Source organism: Solanum pennellii, chromosome 4, assembly GCF_001406875.1.
Source record: "Solanum pennellii chromosome 4, SPENNV200".
Classification (NCBI taxonomy): Eukaryota; Viridiplantae; Streptophyta; class Magnoliopsida; order Solanales; family Solanaceae; genus Solanum; species Solanum pennellii.
In genome coordinates, this window is record NC_028640.1 from 60,304,555 (window position 1) to 60,330,981 (window position 26,427).

Consider the following 26,427-nt stretch of genomic DNA (forward strand, 5'->3'; position numbering starts at 1 on the left):
TAAAAATTATTTTAATACATGACGAGTTTAATAATAATTGAATAGTTTAGCAATATATTTCTTTTTAAATACAAGTAATTTACAAAAAGAATGCTAAAAGATTATTACTTTGAAAAAAAGAATTTGATTGTGTTACTGTATAGTCAATTAACATAGTGTTGTAAATTTTCATGCCCAGAGGCTACTCCCTTAATGTAACACGGGACCTAGGATCACGAGTGACCCAAGCTAACCCTGAAGCTTGCATATTATAAGCATACTAAGAATCTCTAAGAAAAACATGAACTAATGCGGAAGCTAAGTTAAGTGATAACTGAAGGTGGAGAATACCCAAAATTGATATGAATGTATATAACTTGCTAAGGGTTCAGAGATACTGCACATTCACTCAAAGCGAAAGCTTAACATAATACTATGTCTAATAAGACTCGATTTACTAGAGTTAATGGGACATGCCCTAGCTAACCCTAGCAAAACTGAAAACTGAACTAAAAGACTGAACATGAAAAGAATATGTCTATTGTCCTCAAAGTATGATGACTCGTCAATGAAAATACTGGATATAAATCTATGTGTGATCTGGGATGCTGAATACTTGAACCTTCATCATGAAAGGATGTAGCGTAAAACATGTGTTAGTACTTGAAATGTACTGCAAGCAGGATACAAATAATATATGTACAAATATATAGGTTGGACAAAGCATAGTCAAGCAATGACATAATCTGAACATAATGTAAATACTGAATTTTTAACTAACAAATGAGTTGAATGCAATGAACAAGTATTGGTTATGAACATGACATGCTGAGACTAAATACTGAAGTATAAATTGAAAACCTAGTCAAATGCACTAGAGTCTGACTGTGGGAGCTACTATAAATCAACATAAAACCATGTGAGCCAAACCCAAAGTCTGATATATAAACGTTAAAAGAGGGCCAAATGTACCTTGCTATGAGTATAAAGGTATGACTGGCGTGATCACTAAATCTGATGTCATACAGAGGGGACTTATAATCCTTAGAGGCACGTAGTTATGGGACTATGAGGGGACTTATAATCCTTAGAGGCATGTAGTTATGGGACTATGAGGGCAGTCTAAACCCTAGTCCAACTTGGTGCTAATTCTACTGACAATGTAATATTCAGAATGTGAGGATTGTTTATTTGTTTAACTGGCCTAGCAAGTGTAATTCATGAACTAAGAAAATTTTTCACAACAAGAGTTTTGAGTTTCATGCAAGGAACCAAGCAACGTTTCCAGAAAACATGATAATTCGATTAAGAATACTATAACAACTAATTCACAACAATTCCCAAGGTTAGAAAACTATATAAATAATCAAGAATCTAACTGAATTGTAGGGACCTAGTGGATGCAAGGAACCCACTAGTGAAATCCCACATACCTGGTGATGAAATCTAAAAAGAAATCCTTTGATTTCGGGGGTGGAACTTGAAGAAAACCTTTTTCTTGTTTTTGAGAGGTTGGTAGACTTTCCTCTTCTTTTTGCTCTAAGTTTTGTCTAATTTTGGTCAATAATCGATTAGGGTAAGTTCCGACTAAATTACTAGGCTGAGACTGAGTAAAACGACACAGTTTAAATGTCCAACACGTAAGGAAAAAAATACTAAAAAGCCCTAACTGAAAATCTAACGGATGCCAACCACGACACCAATAATTGTCCGTCGTTGGGACCACGACCCATTAAGTGGGTAGATAATAGTAATGAATCATTTGGTTACAAATTCATGAAATTGGGACATAATATCTACTCCTTTAACAAGTATATGTATACTATATACAATTTGTAGCCAGTATAAAATAAAAAGTAAATTATTACAAACGTGCATCCCGCGTTCCCAAAACTAGTAAGATACAAGGTTACAGTCAAACTGAATAAAAAAACAAAACAAATAAAAAGTAAATTATTAACTTTCGGCCTGAAAAATTAAAATAATGTAATGGGCAAAGGGTCAAATATACCCTTAAACTAAAGGAAATAGTTTATCTATATTCTTCGTTTTACTTTTGGTCCAAATATACCCCTCATGTTATACTTTGAGTCCAAATATATCCCTCTCATTATACTTTGATGTAAATATACCCTTAATTTTGACAGAAAAACATGTGACAAACTCAAAATAAATTATTTACTCTCAATTTGCTTAGAAACTCACTTGTGCAACTCATTCCCTCCGTTTTGAGCTGTTATTTTCATTTTCCTATTCATTTTCTATAGGAAAAATGCATAAATATCCCCGACCGAAATCATAGAGACACATCTAAACATAACTAGAGTCCTATTACCCACCTAAACTAATTTAAAATGAAATGAATATACCACGAACGCTGACATGTCCTAGAGAGAATGCACACTCTCTTGAAGGCAAGTGATGAGTGCACAAATTAGACAGATGTTATTTTTTAATTGGTCACTTTGTGATTAGTTAGTACACATATTTATTGATAATAAAACTTATATATATTTAATTATTTTGTTTCTTTTTTTGTAAAATATTTATTTTAATTTCTTCACTTAAATATTTTTGATTTATTATCTTTCCACTTTTAATTATTTTTAATAAATTGTGTGTATTTTTTAAAAAATATTAAAAGTGTCCTTTAATTTTAATGTTTAATATTTTAATTATTTATTTGATTTTATTCACGTATTTCGATATCTGTTCAAAATTAACTTATTTTAAATACAAGACATATGAAATCAAATCAAAACGAAAGACAAAAAAAAACTCAATAGAAAAATAAAAGAGGAAAAATGAATGCAAGTAAAATAAAAAGTTTCAATACAAGGTAAAAAATTGTTAACTTAATTCAAATTCAAGATAAAAAATAAGAATATGTTTCTTCAGAAAATTAAAAATTATTTTTAAAAGAAATTACATAATATTATTTTTAAAAAATAAAGAAATATTTTTTAATTTTATTTTAAAAAAATAATTTTTCATTAAAAAAATTATTTACACACATGACGGGCGAGTGTGTACAAACACAACCAACTTGGGTGGTCGAAGGTGTCACATGATTACAAAAGGTGCACAAAAATACGAATAAAATTAGTTTAGGGGGTAATAAGATCTTAGTTAAGTTTAGGTGTCTCTGAAATTTCAGTCATAGGCTAAGGGATACTTATACATTATCCCTTCTCTATTTTTAAACTTTTGTACTAGAAATAATAAAATAAAAAGGGGCCTAAAATACCCTTGAAGTATTGAAAATGGTATACAACTACCCCTCATCTACCTAATGACTTCAAAATACCCTCCTCATCCACCTATTGACTCACAAATACCTTTCCCATCCATCTTTAGGTCCAATTTTACACACTTCAATAATATAGACCCATTTAAACTAATTAAATAATCTATTTAATTACGTGGCGCTCAACCATTGGTTGACATTTAATTATTTTATATAATTTTAAACTTATCCATTACCCACCCATTTTTAACTAAACCTGCCCCAATACTTATTGAACTCGCCAGACCCAATACAAAAAGAACCCATTCTCTTCATGATAGACATGGGTTGGACCTGCTAGATGATGGTGTTAACTAGTGAGTAGTTCGGTTTGAAAGACAAATGGGTTTCACTTAATGTTATTGAGTAGAGACTTAATTGACTTGCATTGGGATTTGGGAATATACTGCAAATAAGTGGTGTTGGCAGTCTTAATTACTTAGGCTAAGAAATGATCGTTTCTCTTATTACAAGGAAAAAACTACTAGTGAGTTTCTATTTTTATTTCCTTTTTTGCCAAGAAATAATTTAATCGAATAAGCTGCACCACCGAGGAGGTAATGAGTGTATGCAGAAAATTTAGTGGACTTGACTCTTCTGTGCAACCAAGGAATCAATGAAGTCCAATGCAAGAATTATGTTTTCTTTCCCCTTAGAGCATCAGTCATTTCTGCTAAACCTATGCAAAAGATAAACTTCTTGGTGCATAGCTGGTGATAATGTTTCATTCTTTACCATTGCACATTGAACTCCGAGTCACTTGTCTTTCTTCTATGAGATCACGATTCCATTTACATTATATGTTTTCTATGGGAAGCTCTGTTAGTTCTTTTAAAGGTTCAATTTGCTTAAGAAATAAGAGTGGGTTCTTTTTGTATTGGGTCTGGAGGATTCAATAAGTATTGGGGCGGATTTAGTTTAAAATGGGTGAGTAAGGGTAGGTTTAAAACTATGTTAAATAATTAAATTTCAACCAATGGTTTAGCGCCATATAACTAAAAGGATTATTTAATTATTTTAAATGGTGCTCCATTATTGTAGTGACTAAAATTGGACCTAAAGGTGGATGGAGAGGGTATTTGTGAGCCAATAGGTGGATGAGAAGGGTATTTTGGATCCAATAGGTGGATGAGGGTTAGTTGGTACTATTTTCAATACTTCGAGGGTATTTTAGGACCTTTTTCGATAATAAAATATGCACATCACACAACATCATTATTCTGCATTTTCCCATTGCAAATTAAAAATCTTCATTTTATTTCTATAAGGGGAAATTCACAAGTACCCCCTAGACTATGACCGAAATTTAAGAGACACATCTTAACGAAACTAAGGTCCTATTACCCCCTGATCTTAGTTTTATTGTTATTTTGTGAACCTTATGTCTTACGTGACACACTCCATAATTCACACAATTGAGGCGCGTGAGAGACATTTGAATACCACGTAAGCCAAAAAGGTGTACAAAATTACAAAAAGAAAAAAAAAATTAGGGGGTAATAGGATCTTAGTTTAGTTAAGGTGTGTATTTGCGATTTCGGTCATAGTCTAGGGGTAGTAGTACATTTTCCCTTTCTATAAAATTAATCATTGTACCACATGTTCTTACTATTATAAAAGTACAAGAAAGTTAATGAACGTAGGGAGTCATCGATTTTTGGATGCTGAAAATTCTTAGAACATATCTCAATAATGTATTTTCTTTGAATAATATTGACACTTTTAGAAGAGGTTAAGCATGATAATTTTTTATTTAGAAAAACCTCAATTCGACAGAAAGAAAAATCATATTAGTTTTTGAATACGCTAAATTATTAGCTTCTTTTAAAAAGAAGATGCATAGAAAAGAATTCAAAAAGGAGGAAATGAGTTTCTAAAAAAATTAAATATTTGAAATTCGAGATGAATTATTTGATTTTGAGTTTGTCATGTGTTTTTCGTTAAAATTGAGGGTAAATTTGTGTCAAAGTATAATCAAAAGGGTATATTTGGACCTAACATATAACGAAGTGTATATTTAAAATATTTCCAATAATAGAAGGGTAATATTTGACCATTTTCTCTAATATAATTGTAAAAAATATGGTTGGTAAAATTTTCTTCTTTCCAATTTGTGTATGATTGGATTTTAAAAGGAAAACAAAAATTGTTCCTATATCAAGTCAGAAATTTGATTCCTTAATTTTTGACTCCAAAGGGGCACAAAATCAAATGTCCTTGTACTGTGAGCACAAATCAAATGTTCCTACATGAAATCAGACATCTCTCTAATCTCTATTTGTTGGTGGATCTTATTGGTAAGCTTTCTCCTTCTATTGTCTTTCTATATATGAGATTATATAAACAAAATCTGGTTTTGTTATAATTATTTTATTTCCTTATTTGTGGTTAGGGTTGATATTTGAGATGTCTTTGTTTTCGAATGTGATGAGTAGATTTCCTTGTTGTGCTGTGTTCCAAATTTTATCCACTATCCTTCTACGCTAAATTCACGGGGTTACAAGCTATAATTTGCCCAAGTAAGTTGTCCAATTTTTCTTTTTTGGTTTTACGTACTTAGATTTGTCTTTGTTAAGCAAAATAGGATTATGATTTGCCTTTTTCTTCTATGTTAGGATCCAAGAGTCCTTTGTCCCGCTGCAGGACTTCGATAAAGGCGAGGATGGCTAAATCTCCAAGAACTGTGAGGTTTGCCTCACTATTTTTCTTATTAGCACTTCCATGAGATGTCATGGCTTTCTCACTTGCAAATACAGGCTAAATTATCGATTTCCAGTAAATATTGACAAGTTTATCATTAATTGGTATGTACAAAGAGGTTGCAAGAGGATACCTAAACCCTAAACCCTAAACCCTAAACTATTTCCCACGTAAACAAAATTGGTACTTTTTTTATTGCTTTCACCCTGATCTCCCTAGCTACAATGTAAGCAATGATCTATTTGACCGTATTTCCCAGAATAACCAGTCCCATTCATAGACCCGTCAATAGTCAAAACTCTTCCATGATGTTACCAAGAAATCCACTCACAAGAATCTCCACTCATAAATGGTTCCCTCATACCTCCATATCTAATTTCAATAAAGTAACTAACCCACCAAACAAAAGCATGAAGAACAACACACCAAGGAAGCTAACACTAGCAACCTTCTTTGTTTTCACCTCACTCTTCTTTTTCTCCACCTTCTTTGTACTTGTTGATGCGGGCACTATTGCCTGTGGTTTCAACTTTGGAATTGAAACCAATGTCACTATCCTAGTTGCTTCATCATATAAGGTGGTGTATATGACATCCATGGAGGAGGATGGGAATACATCCTGGGGGGTGGCTGCACTTGAGGAGCTACACCAGTACCTCCAAGTTGTGCATTTTCTGTTGTTTCATAGGATATATTTGAATTCAAATGTTGAATTGGTGAATGAAGTATCCTAACTCCTCAACATAATGTTTTTTTCATTGCCTTGACATGTGAGCACTTTCCCCTTTTTTTCTAGCCGTCTTCTTTTTTTCCTCATCATTATTGACATTATCACTCAAGAAAAATATAGTGAATTTTTGGTGTTTGTTTACATTATTCGAGTCTTCACTATGTTATTTCCTTTTCAACAAATAACTACAATTACTTATATTAGCATTGAGTTTCTGTTCTACAACTCCACCTTTTGCTGAAAATTACTTCCTAACTTCAGGGAAGAATGTAGCAATCTATTAGAACTCAACAGATTATTCAACCCTTTTGAGAGATTGGAACCACAATTCGCTGATGGCACGTTCAAGTACCCGGAGACATTGGTAAAAACCTAGTGCAACAACTCAAACACTTCATCCAAAACTCTTGAGCTGCTCCAACTACGAAGTAGCCCTGGCGATGACATGTACTTAACCATCTCAACTACCGTTTCCTGATTGGGGGCAAAATTTCTCATTTCCCTCGACGTCAACTTGAAATTTCTATAATAATATATATAATTCCTAATTAATTCATCGTAGGTTGACTAAAGCAATTAGGGTCCATATGAAGCAGGTTCGATCCCGTAGCTTCCCCTTGACAATCTCTCGAGGTTGACTTGTAAGTTCCAAAAGCATCATCAAAACTCCCTATTGGTTACCAAAGATATTTGGGTCCATCTGACCCGAGTCCAAACCCGACTCCGGCCCAAGAAGTATAATTAGTAGTTTGTTGTATTTGATAGCAACAAGACCTGATCTCATGTTCGCGACAAGTCTTCTATTGAGGTTTATGCTAGATCATTTTGGTGTTGCTAAACGAACATTGAGATATATCAAAGGAACTGTTGATTATGGTATTTGATTTAAAAAGGAAGAGCAAAGGAAATTGATAGGTTATTCAGGTAGTGATTGGGAAGGAAGCTTGATTATATGCTTTTGCAAAGAAGAAAGAAGTGGTTGTTCAATCTTCTGTGAAAGCACAACAGATTCTCGTTGCTGGTGCAACTTATCAAGTTCTATGGTTAAGAAAGATTCTGAGTGATCTGGAGAAAAATCTTATTGAATCTATTGTCATTAAGAATGACAACATCTCAACAATAATTATGGTGCATAAAAAAGTGTAGTTTCATCCTATTTAGGCAAGCAGAGAAGGATGGGGAAGTTACACTTGTTCATTGCAGCTTAGATAAGTAGATTGCAAACATAATGATCATGGCTCTTCCTAAGGGAAATTTTGAAGTTCTAAGGGCTATGTTGGGAGTATCCAAGAAAAATATCAAGGAGGAGTGTTTGAAAATGAAATATTTTTTTGATAATTCTTTGTAAAGGAAAGGTCGCCTTGTTTTATGGAATATGTCTTGTAAGAACATACACTAGTGGTTCAATAGGTATGGTTTCTACTAACTTTTTTTAAAAGCTTTTATAGCTCTACGTGTGTTTGCATTCTGTAATTTTAAAGCCAATGATGACTACGACAAAGACAGAGGGAGAGATTTCAAAAAATCCTATGTAGAATGTTATCGTTGCTATAAATTTAGTCACTGTCATTCTGAATGACGTACTAGGATGCCTAGTGAGAAAGAAGAGAAGTCAAATTTTGTTGAGGATAAAGAAGGAGAAACCTTGTTAATGGAGGTTCATGCTAAAGTGAGTCCCGGGAGCAAGTTATTTTTGTATATATGTGAATACCGCCAGTTGTAACAATATGACTGAAGTAAGTCTTCTTTTACTAATTTAAGCGAAAACGTTTAGTCAACAATTAGTTTTGGTGATCTATAAATAGTTAATATGATGGTAAAGGGTACAATATCAATTTTAGAACAAAAAATAGGTGTGTGGAAGTCATATCAAATCTGTTGAGAGTTGTCCCCGTCAGTTGTTCATCATGTTAAGGAATGATACATGTGAAATTTCTAGTCCCCCTAGACGATTTATTGATTTTGTGAAAATGATTCAAAACACATTGTTTCCTTTGAATATTGAAAATTTTCAATCTTGCTACTTGGCGGAAATGAAAATTCCTTCACGGTTGTGGCATTTTTGATATGGTCACTTGAATTTTGGTGGCTTGATGATCCTTCAAAGGAAGAGTATGGTGACGGGGCATTATGAAATTGTTGTTCCGTCTCAAGTTTGTGAAGAATGTGTTGTTGGAAAACAACGTCCTTTCAGTTTCCTAATAGTAAGTCATGGAGATCCAAGGAGGTATTAGGCCAGTACACTCGGATGTCTGTGGGCCATTAACACAATCTCTAATGGGGTGGAAAAGGTATTTTATTACCTTTATTGATGATTATTCGAGGAAGACTTAGGTGTACATTCTGAAAGAAAAATCAAAGGATTTTAATGTATTTAAAAGCTTCAAAGTGTGTGTGGAGATTGAGACTGGAAGGGCCATTAAGAACCATCTGATAGATCACGAAGGAGAATAATTATCTAAGGTATTTGATGAATTTTGTGAGACTCGTGACATTTTAAAAGAGCTTAGAACAACATATACACCACAACAAAATGGTGTGACCAAGAGGAAGAATAGAACCATTCTTAACATGGTTCTTAGCTTGCTGGCTCAGGGAAGACTTCCATAGGAATTTATGCCAGAACGGTAAAATGGGGCATTCTAATCTTGAACAGAAGTTCCACTTTTTCTCTTCGAGATGGAATACCCGAGAAAGTGTGGAGCGGAAGGAAACCGGCAGTAGACCACTACAAAAATTTTGGATCCATTGCTTATGCATATATTCCAAAAGAAAAAAGAAAGAAGCTTGATGATAGAGATGATAAATGTGTTTTTCTTGGTCTTAGTGAAACATGGTGTGCTAGCATTTGATGTAAAAATGAGGTTGCAGCAGTTGTACGTGTGCCTATTCCACCTGGGAGATATGGTGTATTTGACTCAGGTAAAGGATGAGCTATCCTATGTAACTGTTTACAACGATTGCGGGGATGTTTTTTTGTTAGATATGTACGGAGGAATGGACATGAGTATGAATCGTACTGTGTGAGTAAATCTTGGACGCAAGATGTCTCAACAAACATTGGAGAAATATCCCTTTGTTGGCAATGGTACTGTGTTGTGCAGCGTATTACCGTGTATAAACGGTGGTGATGACATTGTGGTGATCTACAAAACTGAAAGGATATATATTTATTACCTGAATAGGAAGAAGGTGGATACTATTATGACTCCAGCATAATTAAATCCTAAGAGAAGATTCATACCATACACAAACAGCCTCGCTGTGATACATGAGCTGAAGATGTAGTTGTCCTGTCAAGTAGAATTCTCATGTTTAATTTCATCCTCTTTTGTTTTTATATGACTTGGATTGTAGATTAAGTTGTTTTTCGAATAGATATGTTTAGGATTGCCAATATAGTTTGAACGTTTTTTTCCTCCACTCATTTTGAATTATTTCTTGCTTGATTGCATTGTTTTACTTGTGAGTTCCTTTCTACTGTTACTGTTTAAATTTGACGATGGAATGTGCGGTATGATCAACACATTCAACTTTCATCAGAATGGAACTCACAAGTAAAAACACACAATCAAGCAAGAAATAACTAAAAATGAGTGATGGAAAAAACGGTCAAACTACCTTGGCAATCCAAAACATGTCTATCACAAAAAGAACATAATCTGCAATCCAAGTCATATAAAAACAAAAGAAGATGAAATTAAACATGAGAATTCTACTTGATAGCAACTACAACAGAACAACTACTTCTTCAGCTCATGTATCGCAATGAGGTTGTTTGTGTACGGTATGAATCTTCTCTTAGAATTTAATTGTCCTGGAGTCATAATAGTCTCCACCTTCTGCCTATTGAGGTAATAAAGATATATCCTTTCAGTTGTGTAGATCACCACAATGTCATCACCACTTTTTATAAACGGTAATACACAACACAGTATCATTGTCAACAAAGGGATCTTTCTCCAATGTTTGCCGAAAGTTCTTGTCTCCAAGATTTACGCACACACTACGATTCAGACTCATGTCCATTCCTCCCTACATATGTAACATAAAAACATCCCCACAATCGTTGTAAACAGTTACATAGGATAGCTCATCCTTTACCTGAGTCAACACACCATATCTCCCAGGTGGAATAGGTACACGTAGAACTGCTGCAACCTCAATTTTTACATCAAATGCTAGCACACCACTTTCTCCATATCATCATACAAGATATTCAATTCTTGACAAAGAAGGTTGTGACTAGAAGATATGTTTTTGATGAGGATTATACCTTGGATTAGAATATACATCAGTATACTCCAATCCTAATTAATAATGAAGTCAAAGAAGTAGTTGCCACACCCAAAATTGCTGAAATTTCTACTGAAGCAGGTTACAATATTTCACCACAAGTTTTGAAAGAAATTAATGCTCCTGATCAGCCTCTTAGTTGTGCTTGCATAAGGCCCACATAGATGATGGATTATAAGGTAACAACAATTCTTGTTAATGAAGATTCCGCACTTTTCTTTGTTTGTAGACTGTGATCCTACAACTTTTGAAAATGCTGTCAAAGAGGAGAAATGGAGAAAAGCTCACTACTACAAAAATCACTTTTAGCGGAAATTACTTAATGGCAATAATATAAATGCCGCTTAATTATCTTTTACAATCCATTATTTGCGGCAATTGACCATTAGTCGGTAATAATTGACCCATAAACGACAATTATTTTTTACTTAAAGAAATAACTAATAGACCATTTCATTAAGAGAATACCTTTTATTCCAAAATACCCCCAACATTCTATACAGGGCTATAGCTAAACCCATTTCACTCCCAAAACCCCCCAAAATTCTAAAAAAAGGCAATTCCAAATTATCGACGTCTTCATCTGAAGCGCAATCCGAGAATCACCACATTGGCATGAATCACCATCAATTTCTCTGAAGCTTCATCTTCTTTGTCTTCGACTTCATCGTTTGTATCTCCGTTTTCTTCATCCGCCATCAACTTTCTCAATCCTTTGTCACCTCTTCGAGGTACGCCGCATTTTTTTTTTATTTAATGTGATTAGATGATGATGAATGTTTTTTGTATGAGCGATGAAATTACCATATATAAGAACTGCACTCTTGCAATGAAGTTATAGTTTGCTGAGATAGAGTTGTACATTGTATATGGCGTGTTGTGATAAGCTCGATCTGTAAATAATTTTGCTCTGTATTTGTCTTTGTTCAATTTCAGTTTGCTTGGTATATAATGCAACAATTTGTACCTTGCTTAATGCAATCATTGTCTATTTTATGATTTTCTTTTTCAAACCATGCTTTTACTAATATGGTTTTTTTGTGAATGACTATAAAATCATGATATATAAGGATTAGTATATGTAGTGTCCAGAGAGTTGTGCTCTATGCATTGTACTAATCTCTAATTCGTTAATTCGACTCCTTTTAGATTTCGCTTTCTCAAAACTTGAATTTGATTTGATTAGCTTAATATAGCTTTGATGAAGAACATAGCTTAGAAAATCTGTATATATTTATTAGGCTTTGTTTTCTTTTGAATTTAGCTCGAGAAGATGAGTTAAAATTCTCTGAAGCTTAGAACACTATTTAAAATTTCACAACAAAACTAAGAGCAGCCTCTTGCAGGTGTGTTTCCATTGTTGTTTCCTTTAATAGTTTGTTTGCAAGTTTTCACATATTAGTATGTATATGCCTAATTCGTAAGCATGCCATTGAAAAATCATGAAATTTGTCTAATAAACTTGTACCAGAGAACCAACAGGGCATAAGAAAACTTGTGTTCTCTGCAATTGCTAGGTGCAGTAACATGACATCTTGTTGACATTTCTCCAGGAAGCCTCCTTTTGTCACTTATCCCAGCTTCCAATATTCTACAGCCTCTTAGATTCATCATCCAATGATCTGATGTTGCTTGCATAGTAAATGAAATATCAATCTCTTGTGCAACTGTCTGGATCAATAAATCTATGACCTTTTCAACAACTTGAGATAGGAATTGGAACATTCCGGTTCGTGATGGATTACAGTAAAGTTAGTAAAATGAATTTTTCTTTTAGAGGTTTGAAGAAAAATAGATAAGTAGTTAAGTTTGAAGTACGAAAAATGCAAACTAGACTTGGTAGCAGATTGATAATTGAACAACGTCTTGATGAAGAAGTGCAGTCTTATATTCAGGAATTATTAAAAGCTCAGAGTTGCTTTCGACCCCAAATATCTGAAGATAACAATTCTATTGGCTCCATTGATGAACTGAACAATGAGCCAGGTTCTCTCTTGTTTTATTGATGATAAATCTTGTCAAGTTTGGAGATGTCTCAGGTATTCTGAAAAAGACGTTACTATTACATGGCTTATACNATATATATATATATATATATATATATATATATATTTGTTGAATTATTGGTCATTGTTGATATCAAGCTTAGAAATTGTACTTTATTCTTTTTCTGTTGACTGCCATAGAGCGACTGTTGAATCTTTAAATAAAGTTCGTGGGTTATTAAAAGATTTTGGAATCTACTCTTGGGAAATACAATTGTTGTGCAATTTAATAGTCGTAATCAATCAATTGGAAAAGAGGGTTGAAAGCTTGCTAGGTTTCTAGGCATCATTGCTAGAATCCCAGATTTGACACCATTAAATGCAAATGATTGGCGAGTGTTTGACGAAGAAGAAAAGAACAAATTAGTGGAGTTTGTGAGGGTATGAAAATATTATTCTTAACAAGTACCATTTCTTTTTATTCATGATATTGTCTTTTTAACTTTTGTCTATCTTTTCAGAAAAAAATCTCAATTCCAATACATGGAGAAGAGTTTGTGAAAAAGTCAATAGGAAAAAAATGAAGGGACTATAAATGTGACTTAAAGGCTATGTATGTGTACCAATTATAAGACCAAAGATGCCTTGATGAAAAATAGACCAAGTCACATACCAAGAGATCAATGGAGTTGTCTCATCTCGTATTGGCTTTCTGAAAAAGCAAAGGTTAGTGATAGTTTTGTTTTATTAATACTGACCTGTTTTTATTGAATTCTGTAACTATGTAGTTCCATATCCAAAATATGTTTGAACTGATAAATAGTTGTACTATCTTAAAATTTGACTTAGCTACCGATGATCCCCCTTTCCTTGTGGCAATATTGACACGAATAAGGAAATCAGCAAGATTTGATATGCTTCTTTCATGGTCAAAAGTTATGCTAAACAAGAACTGGTGTTTTATTTTCTCCTTTTAGAGGCGTAGTCAAACAAATATAATTAGTAGATCTAAGCAAAATATGCCTCACATCGGAGGGTCCAAAAGCATAGCAACCTTGATATGTATTCATGCATACATTACTTACTATAATATTTACCAACTCATTTCAATCATGACTTATTCATCTGGAATGAATTGTACTTGATTAGGCTATAGATGGAATAGGACCTACACGTGCAAAAGTCTGCATATTAACTCTTACAAAACGCAAAGAGGATAGACCATTGGATGAGGAGTCTTCAAATGTAGTTGTAAAATTTCTTACCCTTTTAACTTTTAAGATTAAAGTATGAGTAGTTAATAGCACATGACTTGATATCAATTATCTTGTCATAAATTATAGTCTTCATTATTCTCAGAACATGACGAAAGAGAAGTTGAGTAATGGTGAGACATCTGAGGAACAATCACATGACAATGTTGCCTGGGAAGGAGATGTGTATTTTCAAGTGTTGGGAAATGAAAAAAGTGGTTATGTTCGTGGGTTAGGACTTGGTCCAACCCTTCTGTGTTATGGGGCAGTAAGTCTTTCATACGAAATGTTGTTGTTGATGATTTGTGTGATGAGGCCGATATGCACATAAGCTAGAACAAGAGATAAATGAGTTGAAAGAGTTGAACAAAAACAGGATGAAGAATTGTCTTTGATGACAAAAAATCAAGAAATGCTACTTTCAGAATTATCATGTATGAGACAAGTTATGTGGAAATATTCTCCTACTGAATTATGTCGGCCTCAAAACAATGAAAGAACTACTAGACAGATTATCAGATTCTAAAGTTTTAAATTTTTGTTCTTGAAATTTAGCTTCAGAAGAAAAATTTTCCATCTGATGTATTGATTTTCATAGGTTTCTGATGCCAATATTGGCAATGAACAAGCAATATAAGCATGGCTCAAGTCGTTACTGGCCACAAGTTCTTTCTTCTTGTTGGGTAATCACTTTTACCATATGTCTGATTCTTTATTTTTATTTTTTTTGCAATTATATGTTATCCATAAAATCTGTACATTGTAAGAGTAGCAAAGAAAGTAAACTCTGGTCGTTCTCAGAAGACTGAACTGTGAAAGTCTATTTGGGGTACTGTAAGTTCTTTTATTTATTCACAAACATTTACTCCCTCCAATTTACTTGTTCAACATCGACGGACTAAACACGTATGAGCACGGTGCTGCGCAGCTCAACAATAGATTTTTTTTGGGCTCCCTAGACTTTTGGGTTTGAAGACACCATGGAGAATGATAATTTATTACATTTTAATTTGTGTTTATAATAGCTAATGTCTGATTAGGTTGCTAGTTATCTATTAGTATGCATTTTAATTTGTGTTTATAACATAAACTTGTTGTCAATCTTGCTTCCTTATTCTCTGGAAGTATTCTGTTAGTGTTAGGAATAATAAAGAGAGTGTACAAATAATTGATGACTTCTGTACATTCAAATATGGGAAATGTGTGGTGAGTAGTAGGTTGTCTCATTCATAAAATTCATAGTTGTGTTGTTGATCAATCCTTTCATGCCATGGGGATAATTATGGATAAACTGGTTTATGTTTTGGATAATGTGAAGAGCTGGCCAAATTAAGTGGAACTCAATCACATATATATATGTATCTATTGCAGGGCGTTTTATGCATGTACTCCGAAAAATTAATTCCTAGATATTGATGCAGCTAGCTATGGCCTGCTTTCTTAGTGTTAAATATTGTTGGTTATCTCTTTCTGTATAATTCTTACTTGTCGTGATCCAATCAAATTTACAGCTAATTTCAGTTATTGTTTTTTACTGTAGTTTGGCCGGCATGATAGAGAAAAATGAGAAATTGAATGGATTGTGGAAAAGAATAGTACTCATTGTCTTGATTCGGAATGTCATCAACGTATCATCTGTGACATTGGTCGTGATCCAAGCTGCCATAGTTTGACTGGGGAAAAAGAAATAATGGTTCAATCTCTTTGTTTGTCTATATTTGAACAAATTCTCACTATTTTTGAATACTTGACTGCATTCTTATTGTTTTGATGATTCATCTTACTGCTAGAAGGCATAGACGGTGGATGTATTGATTGTTCTTATATATGATATCTTTGAATCAATTCTCCAGTTAAGTATATTAAGGTGAATTCATGGTCAGCTTAAGTTTCAATAGTAATTGCTACTAAAGTAGGTCTTCATTATCGGCAATTATTGTATTTTTAGTGATAATAACAAATGTCACATAATTGTATTTTTAGCGCTAATAACAAATGTCACAAAATATGGAAGTTTTACCGGCAATAATGATTGTCACAAAATAAATGCCACTGAAAGTGATTACCAATTGCCACTAAATACATGCCGCAAGAAGTATTTATTTTTAACGACAATTATATTGATCTTTACCGGCTCCCTGAATAAAATGTCGATAAAGGCTTTAGCGACACTGAATGCAATGACATTAATTTAATTGCCGCTAAAAGTTTTTGCAGCACTAAAAATTGCCGCTAAAAGTAAAATTAAATGCCACTAAAAGTCTCTTTTGGTGTAGTGGATATGCATGGCAAGATTGATGCTATTGAAGGAAATAACACTTGGGAGTTAACATATATTCCAAAAGGGCACAAAACCATTGGAGTCAAGTGGGTTTCTAAGACGAAACTGAAAGGTAATAGTGAAATCAACAAGTATAAGGTGCGATTGGTAGCTAAGAGATATAAACAAGAGCATGGTGTGGAATAAACTAAAGGATTTGCTCAAGTTCATGACACAATTAGAATTGTAATTGCCTTGGGGGCACAAAATTTGTGGCCTATCTTTGAGTTGGATGTCAAATCAACTTTCCTAGCTGATTACTGTTGACACCCAATTTATGACCCGCGTCAGTATAAATTAATTATCAAGCTTCGTACGTTTTCCAAATAATTTAAATTTATTAGTTTTATAAATTTCGCAAATAAAAAAATTATAATATATGAACTTTATATTATTTTGAATGCTTTTGTCATTTTTCCTATAATTTTTAGATAGCCTATATATTTTACATGATTACATATATAGTCGGTATATTCTACAATTATTTCTCAAAATATTTTAAATTTTAGTAAGTATTCTATTTAAATAATTTAGTTTAAATTATGGTTATATTTTGAATCAATTATCTTACAATTTAAATAATTATATTACTAAATAAAGTAGCTCGTTAATTAATTAATACAAATTCATTTTTAATTAAGGTTTAGCCAATTTTTATTAACTAAAATTGGCCATCTTTTAAATTCAATCCCTTTTCCCTTTGACCCATTTCAAAAACCAGATTTTGGCCTATGTATTTTCCTAATTTCCCTTCCAATACCCAACCCAATTCCTCCAATTTCAGCCCATTTCCCTCAACCCGTTTTCCCTTAATTCCCTTCCATCAATCCCAAGCCTACTCCCTATTCCCAGGCCCACTCCTCCTCAACCCCAAATCAATTTCCCATGTCCAATTCGTAGGCCCAAACAAATAACCCAACCCACTTAACCTAAAACCTTAACCCGCCCGTTCCCGTTTGACCCGTCCAACCCGACCCAAACTTTTCCCCCTTCCTTCTTCCCCTCACCCACGCGATAGTCCCTCCCAAGACGCGAACCCAGGAAAACAGAAACCACCCAGCGCTTCTACGCGCAGAAAAAAGTTCCCTCGTCCCCCGCGTCTCCCCCACGCTCTCTCCCTCTCTCTCATCCTCTCTCCCACGCGAGCTGTGCAACGGCTCTTTGGAGCCGTTTTCTCCTGCAACTCGTACGCTCGCGCAGGCCTGGCAGCAGGGGAGGCAAAAGATTTTTGTCCGTCGTGCCGAGATTGCGCCACGAAGCTCGCCAGTACCACGAACTCATCTCGACCCTCCACCTCCCTTCCCGCTCGAATCGTCCTTTTGGATAAGATTTGGGGTTTTCGGATTTGAATTGGAAATGGGCCTGAAAGTGGCGGCCAGCCCTCTTCATCTGAAAAACCCTAAATTCCCCTTCTATATAAACTCCCCTCATCCTTANTATATAGTCGGTATATTCTACAATTATTTCTCAAAATATTTTAAATTTTAGTAAGTATTCTATTTAAATAATTTAGTTTAAATTATGGTTATATTTTGAATCAATTATCTTACAATTTAAATAATTATATTACTAAATAAAGTAGCTCGTTAATTGATTAATACAAATTCATTTTTATTTAAGGTTTAGCCAATTTTTATTAACTAAAATTGGCCATCTTTTAAATTCAATCCCTTTTCCCTTTGACCCATTTCAAAAACCAGATTTTGGCCTATGTATTTTCCTAATTTCCCTTCCAATACCCAACCCAATTCCTCCAATTTCAGCCCATTTCCCTCAACCCGTTTTCCCTTAATTCCCTTCCATCAATCCCAAGCCTACTCCCTATTCCCAGGCCCACTCCTCCTCAACCCCAAATCAATTTCCCATGTCCAATTCGTAGGCCCAAACAAATAACCCAACCCACTTAACCTAAAACCTTAACCCGCCCGTTCCCGTTTGACCCGTCCAACCCGACCCAAACTTTTCCCCCTTCCTTCTTCCCCTCACCCACGCGATAGTCCCTCCCAAGACGCGAACCCAGGAAAACAGAAACCACCCAGCGCTTCTACGCGCAGAAAAAAGTTCCCTCGTCCCCCGCGTCTCCCCCACGCTCTCTCCCTCTCTCTCATCCTCTCTCCCACGCGAGCTGTGCAACGGCTCTTTGGAGCCGTTTTCTCCTGCAACTCGTACGCTCGCGCAGGCCTGGCAGCAGGGGAGGCAAAAGATTTTTGTCCGTCGTGCCGAGATTGCGCCACGAAGCTCGCCAGTACCACGAACTCATCTCGACCCTCCACCTCCCTTCCCGCTCGAATCGTCCTTTTGGATAAGATTTGGGGTTTTCGGATTTGAATTGGAAATGGGCCTGAAAGTGGCGGCCAGCCCTCTTCATCTGAAAAACCCTAAATTCCCCTTCTATATAAACTCCCCTCATCCTTAGATCGGGGGTTAGATTTTTGGTTGGAAATTTTGGGTTGAAAAGCTTGGGAGAGGATTTTTCAGAAAGATATTCTTTTGTTTGAAAAGTTTCTTGTTTATCTCTGTTAATATATAGCAGAATCGTTGGGTTGCGAGAATTTTTGGAAAATCTTCTTTGAGTTTGCAGTGTCTCGATCAAGTCGAACGTACGGAGTTTTATCGTGAAACCAAGAATAGATAAGAAGAGAGATTGCGAGAGCTATCGTCGATAAAAGATAGCTCGTTTTAAGGGAGTTCATAAACGACAGTGAGCTTAGTCTGGTTTTCCTTTCCCTTCCTATTTTATTTCATTGTTCAGGTTGCTGTCGAGTCGCCCCCCCTCGAATCCAACTTCGGAGTGATATTCCGTCTTAAGCTGAGCTGTGTTCTTGTTCGTGTGGTGGAATAGTTCGCACCAGCTCGTTTGAAACCTAGTTCCGCTTCTCTTCGAAAGGTAATACTCACTCCATTTCAAGGATATTTTGCTCCTAATGTCTGCTTGTTCGACTCTCGAATATGTGAGCTGCCTGTGTTAGTAGTTTTTACTCTTTGTTAACCACAAATTAGTGATGAATCTGCCTATTAGCCATGAGATTTGGTGGTCATTGTTTTCTCGTTGAATTCTGATGCTTCTCTCCCTCCTTCCCCTTGTCTGCTCGCTGACTTGTCTTCTTATTTTCTTACTATCTCAACTAGTTACTTGCGAATGATGTGGGTCTTTGCTGATTTTGCGTTCTAGACTTTCAAAATGTCTGTCGCTGTGCTTTATTTCGGCCTAGATGGCATTTGCCAAAGAGGTCAAAACCATGCTTATTTTTCTTTTGATTCGATTTCGTTGGTTCATTTTGGTATTTGATGCGTAGAGGCTAATAAATTTGAAGCATCTCTCTAAGTTTGTGAAAGTTTTTGCTTGTTTGAGATTATTATTCATCTTGATATAAATCTTGTTCGAGTCGGCATTATCACTGTTTGTTCAAATTTTAGTCAAAACATTTTTATTATTTGTAGCCGTTTCTTTGAAGTATTGTGAAATTTATCAGAAACGGAAACTTGTTTCCCCTTCCTGCCTGTTTTGGTTTAATCTGTCCTATGAGTATGCCGACTAGCTCTAGTGCTCAATTAGAAGTTCTCAATGCGACGTACTGTCATTCATAGATTAGTAATCGCAACTCCGGTTTGAGTTATAAATAAATGGTTCGATATACTGAGGCGTAGAGACCTTTTGGAGGATGTTGTTAGTTAGAATACTAATAGTTTCCCAACCTTTGGCCTACATCGTCAAGATATTTGTCTTGGTTTTATATGTCAACTAGTGGCCTCTTCACTTTCTCTCTATTTTAGATTTTTCATGTTTTTGTTTATAATGGTATTATGGGTAGTTCATCTGTCAACAGTTGTCGAATTGTTTTGTCTTCTATTTTCATGGCTTTGTTGTTAATCTCATGTGGCCGGTTTTGGACCTTGCTTGATCCTTAAGGTTGGGTGTAGTTCCCTTGTCCTTTAGTCTAACCTATTTAGACCCTTGTTTCTCTTATCTTGAATAGGAATTGTTTAGCAGCATGTACACAGATTATATTTGCAATGATAAAATGTTTATGAATATTGCATGTTATATTGGCAATGGTTCAATGAGGATGCATAGTTTATTTTCTTCAATTTTCCCTCCCTTTGCGCTAATTTTCTTTGTTTGTTTGATTGCATGTGAAAATCTCTTTGAGTCCGTTTTGGGACTTCATTTCCTTCTTCGCATCTCGGAAGAGCCACAGAGGCTCAAAAAATTCTTTCAATCGAGTCAACCCATCAAGACAGGTGTACGAGTTCGGAATTCCGGGAAGATTGAAGAAAAATCCAAAACGGATTAGAAGACTTTTCTTTATTTTTGTATTTATTTGTAATGGGCATAAGCCCTTATTGTTTTTCCCTTTTTTTTTATTTTTCTTATATTTTATCTTGTATGTTTAGACTAGGACAGGTGGAAAATGAGTTAAAAGCCCAAAAACAGGTGGGTCCAAATTTCGGTCGAGGCGAACAGAACCCGAATTTGGACCCAAAAATCTCTCTCTCTCTCTCTCTCTCTCTCTTTATTAGTTGTTTACGTGTTTGAATGTCGTATAGTTTAGGGTTAGAAAACTCCAAACCTCGTAGAAACGCCTATCTGTCTTATCAAAGTTTAAAACCAAAATTAAGTCTTAAAACAACAAATACTTCAAATTCGTAAAGTTTGTCTAGATAAAAACCTTAAGAAGCTTAACTACAAAGTTGATTCGCAAAGTCTTTTTAAAATAGTCAAATCGTTAATCGCCGGAAAACCGTAGTTAGCAGAGCGTCTTAGGTGCTTTCAACACCTTCCTAAGACGCTAATAGGAATCCCGAACCCTTAAAATGTTTTCAAAACAATTTTCCTGTTTGAATTGTTGGAAAACAAGTTTTCTTAATTTTCCTTAAAAATTAAGTGGCGACTCCTAAAACGTCGAAAATATCTTTAAAACAAAACAAACCCTTTTCGAATTATTTTCTGATAAAACAGAATGGTGACTCCGCTGGGGAGTATTTGGAGGATTCTAACCCTATGGTTAACTTGTTTGACTATTTGCGATAACTGTTTACTTGCTTAATTACTTTAGTTTTCGAAGAATTGCATTTCATGGCATACTTCCGCCAAACGGCAAACAGTTTGCATTAGGAAACGGAAGTTACGCGGCTTACCGCGACTTTCTTCAGATATACCCAAGAAATCGTTTGGGCGTATCAAACAAATAGTCGGAATGCGGTTTGGTAGCTCCACCCCGACGTTTGTCCGACTCGGGTAACCGTCAATTTGAAAACAACTCTAGAAAGCCTAAGATAGAGCGAAACCAAAACCGAATTAGGCATCAGCCTAGGACGGCTTAATACCCAAGGCGTATTAAGTCCATTTTAGTAGAAAAGCCGTTAAATCGCGTCTAAGGTCTTCGACCTCACGACGCATCATATTATTTGACATTCGAATAAATGTATGTGTGAAAACCAACTTGGGGGTAGGGGAAATCTAACGGGTTTCTATTTTACAGATGGATCGTTTCCCGAAGTTCAATATGGTCGTCTTAGCGCCACCTCAGCTTACGATGTGGCACAACGATTTGGACGGGAATCATAGGCGAACCCTTAACAAGTACGTAGGGGCCTTAACTGAGCTGATCAACATGGATGGTTGGCCAGAACTAATCGAGGTGCTTACGGGGTACTGGGACAGTCAGAAAATGGTCTTCCATTTCGGAACAGCCAAAATTACCCCGACGCTAGAAGAGATAAGGGATTGCATAGACACCGTGGGCACTTGTATAGAGAGGAGAGCCAGAAAAGAAGAGGATATTTTCATCCCCAACAAACCTTTCGTAGAGAATATCGCGGATTGGTTAGGACTAAGAAAAGACTTCACTTATTGGTGTCAGGACTCCCATGTGATGTTCAGAGATCTCTATGTCAGATTCGGACACGCGAGTTTCTACGCCGCGTATAATCGGGAGTTTAAGATTTCCTACAGGGAGTGGAACGAGGTCCGTCCCCTAGCGTTTGTCGTGGCATTGTTGGGAACAATGGTCTTCCCGCATGGTCCGAGTTTAAGCATCAACACCAGAGTCATAACGCTCGTCCACACGTTGTTCAAAGGATACGAAAATCAAGGAACAACAAAAATACTACCCCATAGCCCCAGTCATATTATCCGACATGTATCGGGCCTTGGGTAAGTGCAAAGAAGGACACCGATATTTCCAAGGGTGTAATCTGCTCCTCCAGTGGTGGATTCTCAGCCATCTGGCGAAGGGTGCAAGGACTCGGGAATTACACACCCTCGACAACAAGAACACTCTCAAGGACTTAAACGATTTGCTATTCTGGGAAAATATGAACAATCGGAGAACCAGAGGGAGATGGGCCCAAATTTTCTCCGAATTGAGAGAAGAGGACCTCCAATGGATGCTCGACCGTTTTATATCCAAGGAAGTTGTCATGGAGAGTCGCAGATGTGTCGTGCTCCCTCTGCCAGGCATTGGGGGAATTCGCCCTTACGCGCCATTTCGAGTCTTGAGGCAATTCGGAAGAAAACAGACCGTGCCCAGAGAAGCGTACTACGGCGCTTATGTGTATGACATTGGAGACGACAGAGTGCGTGACGCTTCGGAAATGCTCAGGGAATGGAAAAACGCCAAGCGCATGGGTAAAGACATTATCGCCCTGGATCGATTCAATGCTGGATATGACGAAGATTACAAAGAGTGGCTGAAGAAGGACATACAGAATATCTCTTTTCAGATTCCGCGTAGCTTTCGCAGTGTGACGGACAGAGAGGCCAAAGCAGTGGTCGAGCTGCGAGAGATGAAGGAAGAGGCCAATGAGGTCTATTCTAAGTTTGTAGAGAACCAAGACGCTCTTGAGAGGGCAACTCGAGAGGTCGAAAGACTGAGGCAGGGGTATGATGAGTTTGACAGCTGGATCCAGCAGAAAATCGAGAGGATGCGATACGAGAGTCTAGAAGACAAAGGACGTCTGGGTGAAGGTTTTCTATTGATGTTGAGGTATATGTTTCAGCAATACAAAATCCAGAAAGACGACGACGGAGCAGGACCATCCGGAGCAGCATAGCGGGCATCACCCCTGCGTGGGTTTTCTTTACTTGTATTTACATTACTTTAGCCCCTGCGTGGGCCTGATTTTATTGCACTTTCTAATGGCCCCTGCGTGGGTCTGTCTTTATGTCTATTTCCCTCTTTCGAACATTTAAATCATTATCAAATATTATTTTGGAGGGGAATTGTTTATTTGGTTTAAATTCACACGTACATCATTCGAATGCGCTAGGCCTACCCTTGGCACAAAAGGGTCCCCACGCATGATTAGGACGCGATATATATGTGTATTTAAATGTTTATGTGTTATGTTGCTTTGAATGAGGATATCGTAAACCCACTCCTAGCCAAAATTCCAACGAATTTACGGAAGCCACTATTACAAATGTCCGACCGAAATTCCCGAGTCTCAAGTTTCTCACTCAAAAGTCCGTATCCCATACCACAAATCCTAAATACCGCTCTGTCGTCTCAGGAAAGGCGAATCACAGCTATGGACAAAGGCAAGAACGTCCAGACGGAGCTCACTGAAGAGGAATTGCGAAGAAAGATCGAGCGAGTCACTCGAGAAATTCAGAAGGTCAAGGAGGAAGGACTCAAAGTAGACAAGACCACGGCAATCTACAAAGCTGCAGCCGTGATATTGGATGAGGATCTGGCGTCGCAGATAAAAAGAAAGAAAGAGGTTGAGATGGAAACCGAAAGCTTGAGGAAAAGGTTGCACTTGCTTCGTTTGAAGGTGCATGAAGGAAAGGCAAGAGAAGCAAAGATAGATATTGAGACTGCCGTACTGTTAGCTAGAAGTGCGTCACTCGATGAGGAATTGACGATCCGTGGCAACTTAAAGAGCAGAAAATACCCCGCTCGTGACCATGGAGCAGATAACAGTGGCCCCGACAATAAATTGATTGAGGAGGACGATGAGGAGGAAATCGTCTACAAGCCTCCATTTCCGATTGACTGAAAGGAACGGAGTGACTCAACAATAAGGGGAGAAGTCACCGAAATGTTGTTGTCATCGCCTAGGAATTTCAATGTTGTCTTTTAATTTCCTTGTAATCGCATTAAAAGAATGAATGAAAATATTTCATCCTAAACTCGAACTACGTTGGGCCTGAATTCTCCTTGTGAGATACGTAGGCAGCCTTTCCCGGCCCGGCCCCTATCACTGAAAATTTTCATTCTCCTCCGTGTTACAAATATTTGAAGATAAGATCAGCGTGCATCGAAAAACAGCTGCAAGAAGACCATAGCTCAACGCGATTCAGCCTTCCCGAGATAGCGTTAAACAAACAAATTCATGTTTGTTCAAAATATATTTCCGTCCTCATTCGTGGGTTAAAATATCCTCAAACGAAGCGACCGATGTGTTTATCTGCTTTCTGTGCGATTTTATGTATTTTGTACTCCGAATGTGCACTAACAAATTTGCCTTTGAGTTGTTTCACTTCTCAGGTACCTTTAACTGATCTGTGTCGATAAAAGCTTGCAGATCATCCCTACTTCACCAGATCAAAAGGTCCTACAGATTCCTTCCCCGGACCAAACTCGGACAGAGGAAATACAGCTATGGGAGACAATAACGACGAGATCAGCCTCACAGACGTTGTGGTGGCTCAGCCCACCGTGGCAGAACAAAATGAACTAATTGAGCAACTGATGCAGCAGATAGCAGATATGAGGGTCGAGATGCAGCGAAGGCAGGACACGCCTCCACCCGATTCGACCCTAATTTTGTTAATGCGAGACCTCCGATGTATTTCCCCTCGTCAAACTTGGATCCAACTCAGAACCAGCCGTCAACACCCGTGCATAACCCGTCTGGGATAGATTTAACAACCCAAAACCCCCAGTATGCCTCCGTATCTTATCAAACTCCCCCACCTCTTCCAAACAATCCTACTCAAATGCCACCACACCCCCAGAATACTAAAACAGCCCCACCACTTCAAAATCAAAATCAAAATCCTACCGCCTTCAACTCCCAAGCACCGCATCCCCACTTAACCCAAAACACCGATCCTTAAAACTACCCACAAAACTACCAAACTGCACAAAACGTCCCTAACCCTTCCATAGCTCCACCCCTCCCAAAAAGAACCACATTCCAAGTTCCCATCCCGGCCGAGCACGAGGTGCACGGTTCCGAGTTGGATCATTACGAGGAGCAGGAGAGAGAGTGGAAGGCAAGGGAAGAAGCAAATATCGACATAAAGGAGGAGATTAAAAGGGCAATAAAAGAGTTGCAATGCATTCCAGCCGTCGCCGGATTGAGCTATGCAGAATTGTGTATCCACCCAGACTTGAACCTTCCTGAAGGGTTCAAAATCCCGAAGTTTGATACCTTCGCAGGGTTAGGCAACCCCATGGCGCATTTAAGAGCGTACTGCGACCAACTCGTGGGAGTTGGCAAAGATGAAGCTTTATTGATGAGGTTGTTCAGCCGGAGTCTGTGCGCTGAGGCACTGGAATGGTTTACGTCCCACAAAACTCGACAATGGCCCAGTTGGAGCGCACTAGCTAAAGATTTCATTGATAGATTTGCGTACAATGTCGAGATAGTCCCTGATCGATATTCCTTAGAGAAAATGAAGCAGAAATCGACGGAAAGCTATCGGGAATTTGCCTACAGATGGAGAAAAGAGGCAGTGAGGGTGAGGCCTCCGATGACTGAAAAGGAGATTGTAGAAGTGTTCGTACGGGTGCAAGAGCCCGAATACTACGACAGAAACATTTTGTTAATCGGAGCCAAATTCGCCGAGATAGTCAAAGCTGGTGAGACTATCGAAGACGGCCTGAAGTCGGGAAAGATAGCCCGAGTGTCCGCATCGCCTGGAT

At 36.9% G+C, this 26,427-nt stretch overlaps 1 long non-coding RNA gene and 2 pseudogenes across 1 annotated transcript; 2 read left to right on the forward strand and 1 right to left on the reverse strand.

Moving 5' to 3' along the window:
- Positions 1-5,851: 5,851 nt before the first annotated feature.
- LOC107016859 lies at positions 5,852-11,690 on the reverse strand (annotated as a pseudogene).
- A 1,395-nt stretch (positions 11,691-13,085) lies between these two features.
- On the forward strand, positions 13,086-14,154 carry LOC114076985. The gene is made up of 3 exons (XR_003578071.1): positions 13,086-13,417; positions 13,498-13,702; positions 14,126-14,154. It is a non-coding gene; the product is annotated as an uncharacterized LOC114076985 (long non-coding RNA).
- Positions 14,155-22,032: 7,878 nt separating this feature from the next.
- On the forward strand, positions 22,033-23,605 carry LOC107016860 (annotated as a pseudogene).
- The last annotated feature ends 2,822 nt before the right edge of the window (positions 23,606-26,427 follow it).